Below are 12,845 nucleotides of genomic sequence, written 5' to 3' on the forward strand. Positions count from 1 at the left end.
ATGCTACCTTGGGCAAGAAAGAGGGATTTAACTTGAGGGACACTCTGTCTATGTGAAAGGTCAAATAAGGAGGATTAGAATAGAGAGCCTGAAGCTCTGAGACCCGCTTGGCAGAAGTTATTGCCACCAAAAAAGCGGTTTTCCAAGATAGAAATTTTATATCACAAGTAGCTGCTGGTTCAAAGGGGAGGGCAGTTAAAGAAGCTAGAACCATATTCAGGTCCCAAGGGGGCACAGGATGGGCTATTGGGGGCTGAAGGAGCCACGCTCCTTTAAGGAAAGATTTGCAAAGCCTGTTTGCCATTAAGGAAGGCTCAAAGGAGACATGAAAATTAGAGATAGCCGCCAGTTGGACTTTAATTGTGGAAACTGAAGAGCCCAAATAAAACAAAGAAGCCAGGAATTCTAAAACCTGAGGTACTGGGGTGGTAAGGGGATCTATACCTCGTTGCTGGGCCCAAAGAGCAAACCTCTTCCACTTGCTGGAATACAGTTTAATAGTGGAAGGTTTGTGAGAAGAGGACAAAATGTGGATGACGTCTGGAGAAAAAGAGTTATCTCTGACTAAGGTTGGAAGTGGAGTAACCAAGCGGCCAACCTCAATGACCTGAGGGATGGGTGAGACTGGCCCAACTGATGAGTCAACAGGTCGGGCACCAGGTCCAGAAACCATGGGCCCTCCACCGCATACCTCAGAAGGAAGGGGAACCAAACCTGACGAGGCCAGTGTGGAGCGATCAAAATCATGTCGCTTCCTAGATAAATCGCCTTCTGTATCACCTTCGGGAGAAGGGGAACAGGAGGGAAGGCGTAAAGTAGACCGGGGGGCCAACTGTGAGCTAGAGCGTCCCTAGGAATCTGCCCCTGAGAGGGAGTCAGAGTGAAGAACTCCCTGCATTTCGCATTGTGAGGGCTGGCAAACAAGTTGCAACAAGGGAGGCCCCACTTGGCGAAGATGTTTGCAGCCACCCTGTCATAGAGGGACCACTCGTGGGGCAACAGGAGAGTCCTGCTCAGCCTGTCTGCAATCACATTGGATTTCCCCGGAATGTGCGTTGCAACTAGGAAACGCTGGGTAGAAATCGCCCAATGCCACACTCTCATGGCCTCTCGGCAAAGAGGGTAGGACCTGGTTCCGCCTTGCTTGTTTATGTATCAGACTACCGACATGTTGTCGGATAGGATCGCAATAGTACCCCGGGGAAGAGCATGATGAAGTGCTTGCAACACCAGTAGCACCGCTCTCATTTCCAGGATATTGATATGTAAGTGCGTTTCGTGAGCCTGCCACGTGCCTTGGACAGACCTGTCCAGATAATGACCCCCCCACCCTATCTGGGAGGCGTCTGTGGTCACCGTGACGACGGGAGGCTGAAGGGCAAAGGGTCGCCCCTGGTCCAGGTTGGACCGAAGCAGCCACCAACGTAGGTCCCGCCGGCAAATTTTGGTAATCTGGACCAAATGGTTTAAGGGAAGTTCCTGAAAGGACCATTGAACCGACAGTAGCCATTGCAGCACCCGCATGTGCAGCCTGGCTAAGGGGACTAGAAGAATAGTCGAGGCCATTGTGCCCAATAACTGCAGAATCAGTCTGGCCTGAACTCGTGATCTGGGTAACAAGGTTTGGACCTGAGACTGCAGGACCTGAATCCTTTCTACCGGCAAGAATGCCCGCATTCTTCTTGTGTCTAACTCTGCGCCTATAACGGTAATACGCTGAGACGGCTGCAGCACAGATTTTCCCCAATTGAACGTAATTCCTAGTGAATGACCCAAACTGACTGTGGTTATAAGCGCCCGAACTAATAGATGCTTGGAGGTGGCAGTAAGGAGCCAGTCGTCTAAATAGGGAAACACTTGGAATCCTAGACTTCTCAAGTGAGCTGTCACTACTGCCAGACACTTGGTGAACACCCTGGGGGCTGTGGTGAGACCAAAGGGCAGTGCTCGGAACTGGAAATGACTGGTTCCCAGGCGGAAGCGTAAATGACTCCTGGACTCTTGACTTATCAGAATGTGATAGTAAGCGTCCTTGAGATCTATGGCACACATCCAGACATCCTTCTCCAATAACGGGAGAATGGACTGAAGGGTGACCATTCGGAATTTGGATTTTTTTACAAAGCGATTCAACGATCTGAGGTCCAAAATGGGCCTTAAATCCCCTGTCTTTTTTGGCACCAAAAATAGTCTTGAGTAAGTTCCTGATCCGATCTGGTCGGCGGGGACAGGCTGGATGACTCCTTTTCCTAGCAGCTTTGAAACCTCGACCGCTGCTTGATCCCGCTGACTGGGTGGCACATCCGGGATTTTCCTGATAGGAAGAGGGGGGATCTTGATGAAAGGGATGAGATAGCCTCCGGTTATGGTTCGGAGCACCCACTGATCCTTGGTGATAGATTCCCAAGCCTGTGGGTGTTCCGCAAAATGACCCCCGACTGGCTCCGGAGATGCGCAGTCGGGCCACGTCTCAGGGACGGGGAGCGTAGGATGGACCACGAAAGGAATCGCGGTCTCCAGAGTTACGGGGCTTCTGCCGCCTCTGGGGCGGCGTCTTCCTGAATCCCCTCCCCCGCCTCTAGAGGGGGGATCACTCGGTGGAGCAGGGAAAGACCTTTGAGATTTCCTGAACCACATTTTCCCTCCTCTCTAGGCCTTGGGGTAAGGTCTAGAGGGAGCAGAAAAACGGGCCCCCACGGCAGTCAAGGTCTTGCCCTCCTGCTCGCACCGAGTCAATGTGTCCTTCACCTTGGGTCCAAACAGGGAGGACCCATCAAAGGGGGCGTCGGTGAAGGAAGACTTAAAAGCCTCCGCAAAGGGACACAAGCGTAACCAGGCGTGTCTTCTAAGAGCCACACCTGTTCCAGCTGCTCTACTCACCCCTTCGGCCGCATATGAGATGAGCCTCATGGACGAGCTGACTTATCGAAGATAGGGTAGTCATCTGGGCGCCAACAGTTTGGGCTAACGCCTCAGGAAGATTACACGTAAGAGACTCACCTAACTCTTTGAGGAGGTCCCTTTGGAGCCTGGTAAAATGACAAAGGTAATTCAGCGACCGCAGGGTAAAGGCCGCTGAAGAAAGGGTACACTTCCCATACCTATCCATGCTCCTGGAATCCTTATTAGGAGGGTGAATAGACATTGAAGCCTCTGCCACGTCTTGCTGAGTGGCAGATGCCACCACCATCGCATCTACTGCAACTCCTTTGGTCAAAAATTCCTTTTGAGGAGGGGCTGAGAGGAACTTGTTAGGCCTGGCGGGCACCGGTTCCACAGAGTCAGGGTGTTCCCACACCCTTCGAGAAACTAAATCTAGTAATTCATCGAAGGGTGGAGACACCCAGGAGGTGGAGGGCTGGGCCCCAAAAGCCTTGAGGAAGACAGACTCCTCCGCGGAAGGGGTTTTGGACTGCCAATCGCCTCTCTGTCTCAGGATCTCGAGGATATCTGAGAATGAGACGTCATCAGAGGACGATTTTGGGGACCCCTCCGCATCATCGAGGTCAGTATCTGAAGTGATAGACTCATCCTGGGAGTCAATGTGCTTCCTCTTGCACAATTTTTTTCTTGGAGGTTCATCTGAAGCGGATTCAGAAGGACCTCCAGGGAGAAGGGAACCCCCCAAGGGGGTATCCTCAGGCCCTGGGGCCCCACTGTCGTGGGAATGAAGCACACCAGAAGCACCAGTTCCCATGTCTAGGGACGGTGAGGTAGAGACTTGCTGAGCCGGCAAGGACATGGCCAGCGCACTCCTCATGGCCTCAAAAGCAGGACTTCCAGACTCTACGGAGGACACCGGCTGAGAGACCACGACGGTACCGGGAATCCCTGCGGCCGACACTCCGAGGGGAAGACTAGGCACCGAAGCTACCAGTTCCAAAGTGTTCCCCTCGGCCCCGACCGAGGAAGTCCCGGTACCGAACCCTGACGCCGAGGACAGGGTAGGAATGATGGTCGGAACAGAGAAGCTCCGAGGGAGTCTCGGTTCTGACTGGACAGCTCTGCTCTACCATCACCGACTCCAACGGCTCCGAGGAGGTTGGAGGAGGAATCGGATGCGTCGAAGTGGGGACCGGCTCCGGAGCCGAGTGGGCTGGAGCTGAAACCATTTTTGCAAAAACCGGGGACTGGAAAAGCCTCTGGATAACTCTGTCCAAATCTGAGTCTGACAACCTGGAGGATTTAGAGGAAATAGATGGGGGCCGAGACGACTTCTCCCTCGGCTCCGATAGACCAGGGGACCGGCTCCGAAACGGCTCCAACACCATCGGCACCGGATCCGGAACCATATGAATAAGCATCGGCGCCGAAGGAGACTTTGGGGCCGGGGGGGAGAGTCTGAGCTGCACACCTCCAACGGCTCCAAGACCAAAGGAGCCGAAGCAGGTGATTCGCCTCTTGATCCCCCAACCTGCGGCTCCGACACCAATGGAGCCGAGGAGAGAGGTATCGAGGCAGACCCTTCCACCCGAGGCTCCGAAGCCATTGGAGCCGAGGAAGAAGAGGTCGACCTATGCTTCTTGGAAGTCGGTTCCAACGGACTGGTCGGAGCCGACGACCTTTTCTTTTTAGAACCTGGAGAGGAAGGAGAAGCCAAAGCTTCCTCAAAGGAGGGCTTAATAAGGCCCTTAAGGATCAATTTATTTTTACGTTCTTGAAGGACCCTAGAGGAAAAAGCATGACAAACACTACATGTTTCCTGCAAATGTTTCGGTCCTAAACAATATACGCAAACAGCATGGCTATCAGTAATAGACATTTTGTAATTGCACTTTGTGCACTTTTTAAAAGCAGACTTCTGCTCTTTTGACATCCTATCACCCAACTATCTTTCACCACAAAAAGTAACCTTAAAGTAGGGCACGAGCCCTTGACTCAAAAACGGGACTGGCCCGAGATACAGAACACAAAACGGGCAGAAGCCCTCTAACTAAAAACGGGCTTAGCCCGATAAAGCAGGACGTACAGTAGGGAGAAAAACAAACCTAAAATAGACAAAATCAATACACTGACTCACAAATAAGGGCAAGGGCCCTCTAACTTAAACGGGCCTTGCCCGGTAAGTAGAGAAATACCAATCACACTGAAAAAGGTTCACACACACACGTAAAGCTGTTAAAACAGCTGTTTGTTAAATTAGTGAGGAAAACCCTAGGTCAAAAGACCAAAAAGTAACAAAAAAACACTTAGCTCCAGCCAAGTCAAGACCACGTCTAGCTTGAAAAGCGGCAAACGAGATCAGGGGAAGCAGGCGTGGTGCATTCTGGGATAAGGGGTAGCCCAGCCAATTAGAGACTTCGTTCTACTATATAGTGGCCGAGTCGGAGCCGATGGATCGGCTCCAAACCCATCAGTTATGAATGTAGGCGAGATAGGATCCCATTACATCAGAAATTTCAGAATCCTGATCAGAAGAAACAGAAGAAAATCAGTTTTAGGTCTCTTAGAGGGAGAAGGGTGGCTTCCCCTGATTAGAATAATAAGGTCTTCAGCCATTCTTATAATTTGTTTTTTAGGCATAGGGGCCTGAACATGCGGTCTGGGTGTCGGTTTTCCAGGCATGGATAGAGTCTGAGGCCTTGAAGAAGAAGATGGCGTCTGTTTAACAGGCAAGTCAGTAGGCCTGAATACACCCTCAGAAGCCGGTGCCTGCACAGCGGCTCCGGACTCATCCAAGGTAGAGACATGCGCAGGTTCCACAGATGAAGAAGCATCTCGCTGCATACCTGACTCCGAATGGGTCTCAGTAGAGGCCTGCAAATCTGAAGTAGTGGTTATCAAGGGCTGCGAAAGCACCTCACTGAGTACCGGCAAACTGGTGACTAGCTTAGGAGAAGTGTCGTCGGCATCTTTGGACCTATTAGGTCTCTGTCTTTATCTTTGCGTATTTTGGGAATGTCGGTAGTCGGGTGGCTTACCAAAGCCATTTCAGGGTAAGTGAACCAAGTACCAAAATATTTAGATGTGAAAATGAACAGACGACGAATAGTTCGAGGTTTGAATAAGGCACAAAACCGACAGCAAGGTACGTCGTGGTCCGGGCCTAAGCAAGGAATGCAGTACGAATGAAAATCTTTATGAGGTATTTGCTTTTCACAAGAGATACAATTGTTAACTTTTACTGACATCGGTTTAGAGCAAGAAAAAGGTTCCCCAATGGGGTACTTCGCTTAGTTGAAGACTTCGGATCTGAAACTCGAAAACGAAAATATCAGGAGTCAGCCGACCGGCACTTGTGAACTGCTTCTGCTTCGGGCACCGCACGGCAATAAAGACTTATGTAATGGTGTCGGCTGCATGCTTTATACCCCTGACTACCTGACGTCATGGAAGATGAGACAACAACGGACGCAGGACCCAAGACTTTGATAATCAGGCCGACTGAGGGCTACCTGCAGGCAGATAACCCAAATGTAATGACTGCAACAGTGAAACACGAAGAACATCTTCCATTACCTGCATTAGCAGCAGGTGATGTTATAATTGCTAAACTACATTTGAATACGAAAAAAGCCATAAACCTAATTGGCTGCTACCTGCCACCAGGCAGCAATATAGACACTGTACAAAACCTACTTCAATGGGTCTATAACTCACTTCCTCAGGAAACCATAATACTAGGAGATTTCAATATTGATTAGCGAACATGCAACTCCACCAAACCTACTAACTTCAAAAACCTCCACGGGTTTTCCCAACTTATCCAAGCCCCAACTAGAGTCGATAAAACAACAATGAGAGAATCAATACTCGAATGGAGATTGTCAAACAGACCACAAAAAAATTAGTAGCTCAGGCTGTCTCCCAGGCAGTCTGAGTGACCATTTAACAACCTATTTAATCAGAAGTCAAACCGGTCTATCGAAAGCCACCACCTATCAGGAAATACGTAGTAAAAAGTCCATTAATCCCAAAAATTTTATTGCCACTCTAACAAATTGCAACTGGTTCCCCTTGAAAACACTTAATTTAAATGACGCTGTATCTTACTTTAACACAACTTTCCTCAACATATTAGACCACCATGCACCCCCCCAGGACCATTAGAATTAAAGTTAACTATGCCCCCCTGGTTATCAAGAGAGACTAGATTTTTACTACACAACAGAGATAAAAGCATGGCTAAACTGGAAGAAAACCAGTAACCCTACTAACAAACAAAAATATCTTGAGCTTAGAAATAAAGCAAAGAAAATGATTAAAGAAGACAAAGAAACTACTACCATAATATACAAAACTGATATTAAAACAATCCTAAAACATTTTGGGCAACCATCAACAAAGTATTCCATCCAGGTAAGGCTGGGACACCTACACTGCAACCAATGATACTTTAACTAGCATAGCCACTCAGTTCAACAAGTTCTTTACCGATTCCATCCTAGCTCTAGCTAACTCCCAAAAGCCTGCAACATCTCCCACATTACCCAAAAATAATACTCCTGAACCGTGCTTTTCAATGAAACCTGTCCATATCTCCACTATAAAAAAGCTGCTTAATAAACTAAAACCCACATCCTTCTCAGCTGATAGACTGCTTGCCGAATCTTTAAAGATTGCAGCTAATGCAATTGCATATCCGGTAACCATTCTCATTACTCGTTCTATAACTGAAAACCTAGTCCCCCACCTCTGGAGAATTTCCTACATTACTCCACTCCAGAAAGGGGGCTGTTCGAAAGAACTAACCAGCTATCGACCCACTGCCATACTCTCCCCCCTCTCCAAAATCCTAGAAAGCTGTGTACACACTCAAATCATGACATTCCTAAACTCTTATAATCTACTCACAAATATACAACATGGTTTTAGGCCATCACACAGCACTACCACAGCCCTTACTTCTTTCACACAAACAGTTAACAACCACAGGAACAATGGAAATTATGTCTCAGCTGTATTCTTAGACCTTTCCACGACCTTTAACATGGTTAATCATGATAAACTCATCAACACTCTCTCAGAATTAAAACTAAGCTCAACCACCATTTCCTGGTTCAAAAATTACCTAAAAGGCAGACAGAAGGCAGTCAGATGGCACCAGGAACTCTCCCCTTTACTTCCAGTCTCAGTAGGAGTCCCACAAGGTTCCATTCTTGGACCACTGCTCTTTACTATGTTCACCAATAACCATCATACTGTCACATTTCATGCTTCTGTCATCCAATATGCAGATGACTCCACATTGATCTGTGCTTTCTCCTCTCCACAGGCACTACTACAACAACATCTTCATTTCTATCTCTTGAAAGATGGCTCTCTGAATCACAACTCATTAAATCCCAATAAAACTCAGCTTCTTTACTTTCTTCCCACACACAATTCTACTCATAACATTACATTTAACATCACCTCCAGTAATAACACAGTTATATCACCTGTCAATCAAACCAAACAGCTAGGTGTTGTAATCAACAGCAACATGAAATCTGACATACACATATCTAATACACAAAAAGCTTGCCATGCTATAAAGAAACAAACAATTCCTAACTTCTTCCACCAGAGCCACTATTGCACGCACCCATCTCATCTCCACTCTTGTACGCCTCACCAATCTTCACTAATCTCAGAAAATCTGACCTTTCCAAGATGCAAGCATGTTATAATAAAACTGTCAAATTTGCGACCAATACCCCTCACAGATCACACCACTGCACTCCCCTCAAAACACTCAACTGGCTGGAACTTCCCAACCTCATTCTTCACAATCAGCTTATTCTAACCCACAAACATATTCACTTTCCTGACAAAAACTCTGCTCTACAAAACATACTACACCCAAGTACCAAAACTAGAGTCTTATGATCCAATCAAAAAATCCTGCTAATTGTGACCAAAGCCAATAATTCCACCGGTATATCCCTATATAGCAAAACTATTGCCAAACACTGGAATAACCTTCCCCCTAACATCTTATCTACAACTTTTACTGTCTCCATCAAAAAGGTCTTAAAATCCAACCTACAACAATCACGGCTCTGTAACTGTAACAACCATGACTTATCTTTTATATATCCTACTGCTCTATCACCAATCTCCTCTTTCTTAGCATTTTGTTACTCCCATCAACTTTCTCTATCCCTTCTATACCCAAATCTTACTAACCCAATTTTCCATCCCCCCTTTCCAACCTGTATTACATCCTTAGCCTTATAATCCACCCACTACAACCTGGCTCTACAAATGTGACAATCCTGGTTAATCCTTATACTTCCTTCTGTTCACTTCCAATACCCTCCCTCTCAGCTCACTTCATTCCCTCTCTCTCAGTACTTTACTACCCCACTAATGTATCTACTTTCTCTCTTTTTTTCTACTCCCATTAACCCCTCACACCCCCTTTCATTGTAACCTCTAGAATATCCCTTGCTTTGTAGTCCTGCAAAGTTGCTTAGTATAATAAATATGTAATTTTTCACAATTTTAAAACACATATGTAAATTAAGTCAGAAATTGCACTTTGTGTAAACATATCTACCTGTTGCTATGTTAATGATATCAAGCTACTGTTACTGTAACTATGTATTCAAAATTACTGATGTAAACAAAACTGACAGACTAAAAGTTACAAGCTGTATTAGGAGCATTTCTCCCAGGGCCTCCGTTGAAAAAGGACTCATGTCCAGTCAGACTTTCCCAGTAAACAAATAAATTAGGGTTGGAAATGGTGATTTTGTGGCCACAAGCCACACACTTTTTAAAACCTGATTTTTTTTCTACCATAGTACTGGAAACAAATGCAACCACAGCCACCACAAAATAATAATAATGACTACTCAGTTACACCACTATACAACTGCCCCAAACAGCAAGTTATAGAAATAGTAAGGAAAATCATTATAGTATCTAAAGCAGAGAAGAAAAATATGGTTTGAAAGAACTAAAGGGGAAAGGACAACTGTCTGTTACCAGACAGACTATCCTAGAAACCCAGCAAAGGAGCACTCTTCTAAGTGGAAGAAAAGCTATGATGGGCTTGGTGTCTAAACCTGAACTTCAATCAGCTCAGCTCAAGCTGGTTAACAATTTGGGCACACGGACTGTGCTGTGAAGCTTTGGAAGATGGTTTGCTGTTGCATCCAATGCAAGATATAACACACACAGCTTAAGCTACTGTAGCAGTAATCATAATGATGAATATCTACAAAGTAAGTAACAAGAGGGAAGGAAAAAGGGTTCAGAAGAGATAAATTTGTTGATGGCAAAAAGAAATATGAAACTGACAACTGTTACTCTGGTTCTGGGTTGAGCTTCCTGTTAATTACATAATTACTTTTATATTTAATATATTAAGGGGCAACCACCAGAAAGGCTCAGTGCACCATAAATGACGAGTGCAAATTGCTCTTATATTAATACGTAACAGAAATAAAGCAGCTGGTTTGAGCAAAAAAAAAAAAAAAATCCAACAATTCTCATAAGAAATCACTAGCCTGAAAAAATGTCTAAAAAAAGAAGATTAAAATAAAATAAAATAAAGACTTTTCCAATCAAAAGAAAATAACGAAAAAAAAACATCTTTGTGGGGGATCTATTACCTGCAGTCTAGACAATTCTCCATTCTTTCAGTCTCATAATCAGGCATCTAAACTGGATATGTCCAAATAAACAAAACAGATATATACCATACTGGGGACATTTTTTCTTATCCAAGTTCTAGAAGCACACTGACAGGACAGACTGACAAAACATGACCTTTTGCACACTGTTGCAAGACAGAACTGAAGATGACACCAGCCAATGTTCCTCTTATACTACCAATGCACTGATATCTGCGTGGGAGTTAGCTGGAGCCATATGGTGGACAGTATACAGCTTTATAAGTCGAGCAGGCTGTTGAGCTTTTGCAGGCAGAAATCTCCATACATTATGAAAGCAAAAGTGAATATTACTATGAACATTAACCTTCCCTCCTCATGTCTGCCCACACTACTTCTATAACGGGTGACTGAACAAATTATTCCACCATTCTGGTGTTGCTAAGTCACCCCTTATTAAGGGAGAACCTGCACTTTGCTGGTTACCAAAAAACAAGTATTATCATCTCGAAGCACAGAAGGGCAGAGGGAAGAAAAATAAAATAGGACTTGCTTAAAAAGTTGCAAACTCAAACCAGTATGCAAATGATGTGAAGATACTTCATTAACTTTTAGAGGACTTCTAGTGTTTTGTGCAAAACATGTTTAAATTTAAGGAACTACTTTAAATTAAAAAAAAAAAAACTGCTGTTTTGAAATTTTCTTCTGCAAACACATTGCCACATTTACCTTACTCGTTATCACAAAACCTACAGTAGGTAGCATTTCCAAAAATCACTCCTAGTTGCAAACTGTGCCAAAATCCCAAGAGAGCAAAAAAGACTTACCTAACTGCCCGTACAGATGAGAATGGCTTCAAAGATGAAGTAGTCTCCACAAGCAGAGAAACATTTGGGTGTCAGACCCCAAGCTACACTAACGTTTGTAAACCCATTCATTCACAACAGATTTAGACGTCTTCCACTACCAAAATCTTCAAGACCTGTCCAAAAAAAAAAATAAAATGATTATTGACTGCTAGCAACAGTTAAAGACTGCATCTATTTCACAATGTACACAGTTCAATCTGCATTTGCAAAATCAGTTAGAAAATAAAAAAAAAAAAAAAATACAAAGCAGTAATTGTTTTGACCAACAGCATATCTAAGTTCTGACAGCCAAACTAAGGACTATTCCAATTCAAATTTAAAGCCATGTCTGTTTTAATGCCCATGCAACAGAAATAACAAAAAGTTTAATCACAACAGATCCAAAAAATATTCTAGTTATTAATAATACCTGGTTTAACAATCATGTACTGCATGTAAATATCACAAACTGTGTGGCCTTGTGATTCTCTATGCGTATTAGCTTCTATTCTGTCACAAGTGAGGGAAGTCCAACATTGAAAATTAAGATTTAATACTTAAGAGAGCATCCCACTCATTACTGGCTAGCCGCATGATTGCAGAAATACTCGGATTTAATCACAACTCTCATGACATCCTAATTGACACGGAGTGTACAAAAATGTGTTCAGAGAAGCTCAGACTTAAGGAACTACAGTACAGGAAAGAGTAATTTTCTCTCAGGGTGCAATACACTAAAGTAAAACAATACAATGCTTTACTGTTTTGAAGACAGCAGCAGCACAATACATATGATCTTCAAGCCACAAAAAAATTGCCCGGTGACTTCCAATATGGTCACACATTGAGTAACAGATTAACTCAAGCTTTCCCAGTGTGAAAACAGAAACTCAACATAGAAGGCCAGTAGACTTTTGTATTTATGGGTAATTTTCAGTAACTGGCTATAAGTATACTGTCTGAATGCCAAGAAAAAAAGAAATACAGAGCACCTGGAAAAAAAGTGAGGAAGAAAACACTGGGAAAAGTTCTGCAGCTGTTCAGCAAAAAGCAATGCAACCTCCAGACATGACTTCCAGTAAACTACAGGAAGATATACGACAACTGCAGAGAGACCTACTTAAAATACACAAAACATTGATGGACTATATCAACACAAACAACAAAAGACTGGAAGAAAATAGAAGAAGCTTTAAGCAGATTTTAAGAGGAGGTGATAAAGCTGCAAAAATCAGAGGCTGAAATGAAGAAAGGGGCTGGCTGAATATGAGCTTGCTCAGAAAGAGGTGTTTAAAAAAAAATAACAGAATTAGAGGACAGAGTACATAGGGAAAACTTGGGATTTTTAGGTATAGCAGACAAGCTGGAAGGTACAGACCAATAATTTTATGAAAGCACAAAAACAACTGGACTGGTATTCCACAGCAGGAGTTGTTCACTGAAAAGGCACATT

At 44.4% G+C, this 12,845-nt stretch overlaps 1 protein-coding gene across 3 annotated transcripts in view; it reads right to left on the reverse strand.

Annotated features, from left to right (window-relative positions):
* Positions 1-12,845, reverse strand: part of PPP6R2 (protein phosphatase 6 regulatory subunit 2) — a 4,227,669-nt gene that overhangs the window by 3,733,513 nt on the left and 481,311 nt on the right. For all 3 annotated transcript variants that reach the window (XM_044088566.1, XM_044088567.1, XM_044088565.1), the window contains exon 2: positions 11,372-11,526. The gene's annotated coding sequence lies outside the window, so the exon portion shown is untranslated. The remainder of the gene's footprint in view (positions 1-11,371; positions 11,527-12,845) is intronic.

The sequence above is a fragment of the Protopterus annectens genome, chromosome 11.part0, assembly GCF_019279795.1.
Source record: "Protopterus annectens isolate FY-2018-M chromosome 11.part0, PAN1.0, whole genome shotgun sequence".
NCBI lineage: Eukaryota > Metazoa > Chordata > Ceratodontiformes > Protopteridae > Protopterus > Protopterus annectens.